A 7,068-nucleotide genomic window follows, 5' to 3' on the forward strand; every position below is an offset into this window, starting at 1 on the left:
TTTTTTTGAACTTATTTGAAACCCCCTGTTTTTCTATGTTCAAAATGCACCATTCAAAGCAACATCATCAATTTACAACCCTTTCTGACTTCATTTGTTTTTTTCATGCATTTTCTGATTATTTTGAGCTATAAGACCATGAAATTGAAAAGCATTTGAAATGAACTCTGAAAAGGTTCCAAGTTGGCATGGTATCATCATGTCATCCACATAGCATGTGCAAGAAAGTAGAGAGGCTTACGGCAAAAACTGGATGCACTTCGTGTACAAAACAGACAATCTCTTTCGAAGTATGAGGGTTTCATACGGAAACTCGTGTGTTACAAAGGGATTTCAATTTTTTTGAACTTATTTGAACTCCCTTGTTTTTCTGTGTTCAAAATGCACCATTCAAAGCCACGTCATCAATTTACAACCCTTTCTCACTTCATTTGTTATTTTTCATGCATTTACTGATTATTTTGAGCTATAAGACCATGAAATTGAAAAGCATTTGAAATGAACTCTGAAAAGGTTCCAAGTTGGCATGGTATCATCATTTCACCCACATAGCATGTGCAAGAAAGTAGAGAGGCTTATGGCAAAAACTGGATGCACTTCGTGTACAAAATAGACAATCTCCTTCGAAGTATCACGGTTTCATAGAGAAACTCGTCTGTTACAAAGGGATTTCAATTTTTTTTGAACTTATTTGAACCCCCTTGTTTTTTTGTATTCAAAATACACCATTCAAAGCCACATCATCTATTTACAACCCTTTCTGACTTCATTTGTTATATTTCATGCATTTACTGATCATTTTGAGCTATAAGACCATGAAATTGAAAAGCATTTGAAATGAACTCTGAAAAGGTTCCAAGTTGGCATGGTATCATCATTTCACCCGCATAGCATGTGCAAGAAAGTAGAGAGGCTTACGGCAAAAACTGGATGCACTTCGTGTACAAAACAGACAATCTCCTTCAAAGTATCATGGTTTCATACGGAAACTCGTGTGTTACAAAGGGATTTCAACTTTTTTGAACTTATTTGAACCTCCTTGTTTTTCTGTGTTCAAAATGCACCATTCAAAGCCACGTCATCAATTTACAACCCTTTCTGACTTCATTAGTTATTTTTCATGCATTTACTGATTATTTTGTGCTATAAGACCATGAAATTGAAAAGCATTTGAAATAAACTCTGAAAAGGTTCCAAGTTGGCATGGTATCATAATTTCACCCGCATAGCATGTGCAAGAAAGTAGAGGGGATTACGGCAAAACCTGGATGCACTTCGTGTACAAAACAGACAATCTCCTTCGAAGTATCAGGGTTTCGTACGGAAACTCGTCTGTTACAAAGGGATTTCAATTTTTTTGAACTTATTTGAACCCCGTTGTTTTTGTGTGTTCAAAATGCACCATTCAAAGCCACATCATCAATTTACGACCCTTTCTAACTTCATTTGTTATTTTTCATGCATTTACTGATTATTTTGAGCTATAAGACCATGAAATTGAAAAGCATTTGAAATGAACTCTGAAAAGATTCCAAGTTGGCATGGTATCATTATTTCACCCACATAGCATGTGCAAGAAAGTAGAGAGGCTTACGGTAAAAACTGGATGCACTTCGTGTACAAAACGGACAATCTCTTTCGAAATATCAGGGTTTCATACGGAAACTCGTCTGTTACAAAGGGATTTCAATTTTTTTTGAACTTATTTGAACTCCCTTGTTTTTCTGTGTTCAAAATGCACCATTCAAAGCTGTAAGACCATGAAGTTGAAAAGCATTTGAAATGAGCTCTGAAACCAAAGTACATACATAGTTCTCCAGAGCATTAAAACCAAAGTACATCCATAATTCTCATTGAACAACATATAGATCTCCAGAGCATCTAATTAAACCATACATTGAAATGATGTAAAACATTTCAATGCAAAAACAAATGCGATCATAACCGCAACCAAGGTAACAACTGATCCAACTGCATAATGATACCAAGCCTCGGTATGAATGGCATATTTTCTAATCTTTTTAATATTCAACTGCATTGCATCCATCTTGATCTTGTGATCATCGACGACATCTGCAACATGCAACTCCAATATCATCTTCTCCTCCTCAATTTTTCTTATTTTTTCCTTCAAGTAATTGTTTTCTTCTTCAACTAAATTTAACCTCTCAACAATAGGGTCGGTTGGAATTTCTGGTTCAACAACCTCCTAGATAAATAAAATATATGTCACATTGGTCGACATAATTGTCATAAACAATAAATGAACCAAATAGTTATGAAAAGATAATATATACCACATCTGAATCATAGACAGGACGAGGGCCGACGGGGGCGGATACCAAAACCATCGCACTATATAATAACAAGGAATAATAAAAGTAAGAAAATTAGACAAGTATCTATCTGAAGTCAGAATTTTTTTTCTTTCAGAAAGAAGATAAGAACAAGAGGCTCAGCACAGTGGTGCCGGTGACGAGATCGGCGCGGGCGATCGACGGCGGTGAAGACGGGGCGGGGACCGGGCGTGACGGACCGCTAAATCTAGACAAATCTCGTTGAAAATGGAGCTCGGAGGTCGAGTTTCGAGAGGAGAAAGCTTAACTAGTGTGGCTCGGGTATTTCATCAAACACCTCATGTGCATAGGAGGTGAACTAGAGCACCCAAATGCCCTCCCCTCGCCGGCTTGACAAAAACAGAGCACTGTGGAGAGCTCTGCCGTGGCGGTGGGTATATGTAGGCAAGTTATTTGTCCCGGTTCGTGCCATGAACCGAGACTAAAGCCAACCCTTCTGTCCTGGTTCAAGCCACGAACCGGGACCAATGGTTGTGGGCCAGCAGCGAGGACCATTTGTCCCGGTTCGTGGCTCGAACCGGGACAAATGGTTCCACACGAACCGGGACCAATGCCCACGAGGCCCCGGCCGCACCCCCCCCCCCCCCCGGCTCACGAACCGAGTCTAATAACCCCCATTGGTCCCGGTTCTTGAAGAACTGGGACTAATGGGCTGGCCAGGGCCGAACAGTAGCCCTGTTTTCTACTAGTGTACGTACTCATGTGAAATATACTATGGAACTAAACTTATGTAGTAGATATAACTTCGAAGCCATTGTGAAATGTTCTTTGTCTTATACGAGATGAGTAGCAATAAATTATGATGAAGATACTGTTTTGTGTTATATGGTATGTATATTATGAACACTATGCGCATGTAGTCTACAGAAATTTGTCTACCATGGATTCTGGAAATGATTGTATGTTGTGTAGCTTTATGGATCTACTAACAATTGTTCAGCATCAAAATCAGTTTGTGAATTTAAGTTAATCTATCTATGAATCATTTTTTATATAGTGATAACATTTATTACTAACAAAATTTATTGTTTTGTTTTATGAATCATCATGTTAGATCTCCAGATCCTGAAGATTGCATGGTGGATAGCGTAACAAATGATGATAGAGGAGATTTGCTTTCTTAAGCTAACTTAAGGTTCTCTATAGTATTTTAATAAAAAATAATAATCATATAGACGACATAACCTTATGTATACTGTTATGTTTATTTTGTTTTTGTACCTCATAGTTGACATGGAAGAATACAATGATGACATGGATGAGGTGCAATCAAAGTTTGGTTTATCATCTGAAAATAAATCTTCGGCAAATAATCAACATGCAAAAACTCAACGTTTAGATGAAGAATATATGTTCTCTGCGTACAACCACATAATAGATGAATCTGTTAAAATGAGTCTGATAATTGGTTGACAACGAAATATTTTCAAATAGACTTAAAATTGGTTACTAATAATATCTTATGTAGTTCCAATGTTAGTGGGGCTATACACGTGGAATGAAGGCTTATTGTGCAGACAAATCAATTGATATGTTCAAACCTGCTATCGGTATATAGTTTTCATCAGACAGAGAAGCGTATGACTTTTACAACACGTACTCTTGGGTTGTTGGATATAGCACAAGAAACGAAGATACTGGGTTAATGGCAATGGAATGAAAAAGATGCAAGAATTCAATTGCCAACGTAATGTAAGTACATGCTAGGAAACATACCCGTACATTGCAATGGGAGAAAAAAAATCACCCCTCAAACATTAGCAAATATCTTCACATTTTTCATTATACTATACCACAAACAAAATGATAACTGATGATGTGCAAAAACATAAAGGTGGGATTCTTATTTAAGTATATTCAAGGTGTTTCCAATTCATTGTGAAACAGAAATATCTACGTAGTTGCCGCCTTGCCGGCATAAGTTTTCGTGTTGTCGTTTTTTCTCAGTGATGCCCAACAAATATTTCATTATAATGTAAATAACAAGTATATTTTAATATTCAATGATAACATGTGCATAAGAGCATTCTTTTTGTTGTATTGATATACTCCCTCCGTTCCAAAATTCTTGTCTTAACTTTGTCTACAAATGGATGTATCTAAATACTAAAACTTGACTAGATACATTCATATCTAAATAAATCTAAGACAAGCATTTTGGGACGGAGGGAGTATGTGTTGACAAATTTAATCTAAGTCAAGACTTAATTTGATTCCAAACATATTAGACACCTCCATTGAAAACAATCAGTCTGTAAGGACATGCGTACCAAATGTTTAAGGTTGCATATCATTGTTGATATTATTAAAAAAATGGGTACAATTTCAAACAATATAGAAATTAACGTTAAGCCACTTGTTTATATAAAGCTTGTATCAGCAATTTCATGTACATCATCGTACATAGGATGATTAGTATGCACTGTACGAAAAATAGAGATGGTGATTATGTACGTATTGTAACCCTCAACATATAGTATTTAATACGAATCAACATCTCATATAGTGCTAATAATAGAATTTATGAGAGCATCAAATAGTCATATTTAGTCCACTTAAATGAGTGGGAAGCATATACAATAGACATTTCAAAATTACCCCATATAAATTAGGTATTAAACTATTAATGAAGGTTGCAACCAAACCATAATTTCAAAAATAATTATTATGCAAGATAATTGTATATTTGAAATCTACATATTTTCTCTGTGGCACTTTCATATCTCATATGTTAGATTTGAATTTGGGGTTTAAAAATATATGAATATTTTGAAACTGTTTTAAATCTATGCATAAAAACGAAAATAAAAGGATAAAACAGATTAGGTGGACCAGAAAATGCAACCCATCAGGTAGTAGCTTTTATGAAAGCATCAAATAATCATAAATACTCCATTTAAATGAGTAGGAAACATATACAATAGATATTTCCAAATCACCCCATATAAATTAGGTATTAAACTATTAATTAAGGTTGCAACCAAAGCATAATTTTAAAAATAATTAATATGCAAGATAATTGTATATTTGAGATCTACATATTTTTCTCCGTGGCACTTTCATATATAATATGTTAGATTTGAATTTGGGTTAAAAAATATGAATATTTCAAAACTATTTTACATCTGCGTGTAAAAAAATTAAAAAAATAAAACAAATTAGCTGGACCAAAAAATGCAACCCATCAGGTAAGCACACATATACTGCCATGAAAAATTGAGAAAGAAAAATGGAGGTGGTGTGAATGGAAGTCAGGCCACCTGCATAGGAGAGCCCCGGTACAACCAGGAGGACACCATTGCAATTGTGAGAAATTGGAGGACCACCACCTCTTAACCTTTGACAACAGGCGATGCGAAAAACAGAAGAAAAACGAATCGTTTTCTGACTTACCAGTGGCATGCTGGTTAAATAATCACAACTTAGGAGGTAATCTTATGACGGACGACGATAAGCATTATTTGCTTTATTAGTAGGTATAGATATAGATACATCATGAATTCAAATTTTCATTATGCATCATTTAAAATAATAGATTTAAAATCATCTTCCTTATCTGTTCGTAGGGTGTTAACAAAAAAAAATTCTAAGTTTTCAACTACTAGATGTGATTGCAAAGCTAAATTAAAGATGCATATGGATGATTTATCAAAGGGAAAAGCTAACCATCAGCCGGCGGATTATAATGGCCGCATCAGCCACCTCCCCCGTAAGATACGCGTTCAAGTGACTATGCGGTTCTGCAACAAAGACTATGTTTCTGAAACATATGCGATGTTGCAGTGGTCTACTATAGATTTATGTTCTGACCATCCGACTGCCGCCAGCCGCCCATGAACGTTGCAAAAAATTTCCGCAACTTGACCTTTGTTGTAAAAATTCCTGAAACATGACCTTTGTTGCAAAAAATTCTACCGCAAAAGTACCTATGTTGCAGAAAGACGAAGAAAAATAATCCTGCAACAAGCAAATTGTTTCTGAAACTCGACCGTTGTTTCAGGAATTAACGGGTCCAAAGTTTATTTCTTGCAACAAAGCGAAAGTTTCTGCAACTCAGCCATCGTTTCAGGAATTATGGGATGCCTGACCGGAGCAGATCCGACGTCACGTGTAGATCGGACGACCCCTCCAAGTGGTGGATGTTTAGTAAACATCCACCGATGGATGCGTAGCAGGCCCCTTTATCAAATTGGTATGTAAGATCTTTCAAAGAAGTACACAACCATGATCATATTGAAAGTTGTGGAGAAAAGAAACATTTGTATTTGCTTTAACACATTGATACAACAGGTAGAGATATTATTGAACATCTTTGAGAAAACAACATTTCTTTAACTAGGGTTAACTCGATAATAACTGATGTTTATGGATCTACCAAAAATGTTCCATTTAGCAAAACAAAGTTTAAGACAGTTTATTCTCATATTGCTAACGAATATCTATAAAATGATATTTTGCTAAAACATTGACGATATTTAAAAAAATGATAGGGCAATATGATAGGTTTGCATGTAAAAGGGTAAGTTCGAGATTGTCTTGTGAAATTAAATCGTACACCGGTGCCCGGTCAACTGGTCAACTACAGGTTGAGATCTGCGCAAAGCATGCATACTTGCATGTTACTATGCACCTTGACCGGGCCCGGTTCCACGCAATTACAACCTGGTTTATAGGCTATTCGGAAAGTATCATATTGTAGTATCATGCATAT

The sequence above is a fragment of the Hordeum vulgare genome, chromosome 7H (genome assembly GCF_904849725.1).
Source record: "Hordeum vulgare subsp. vulgare chromosome 7H, MorexV3_pseudomolecules_assembly, whole genome shotgun sequence".
In the NCBI taxonomy this organism is placed as follows: domain Eukaryota; kingdom Viridiplantae; phylum Streptophyta; class Magnoliopsida; order Poales; family Poaceae; genus Hordeum; species Hordeum vulgare.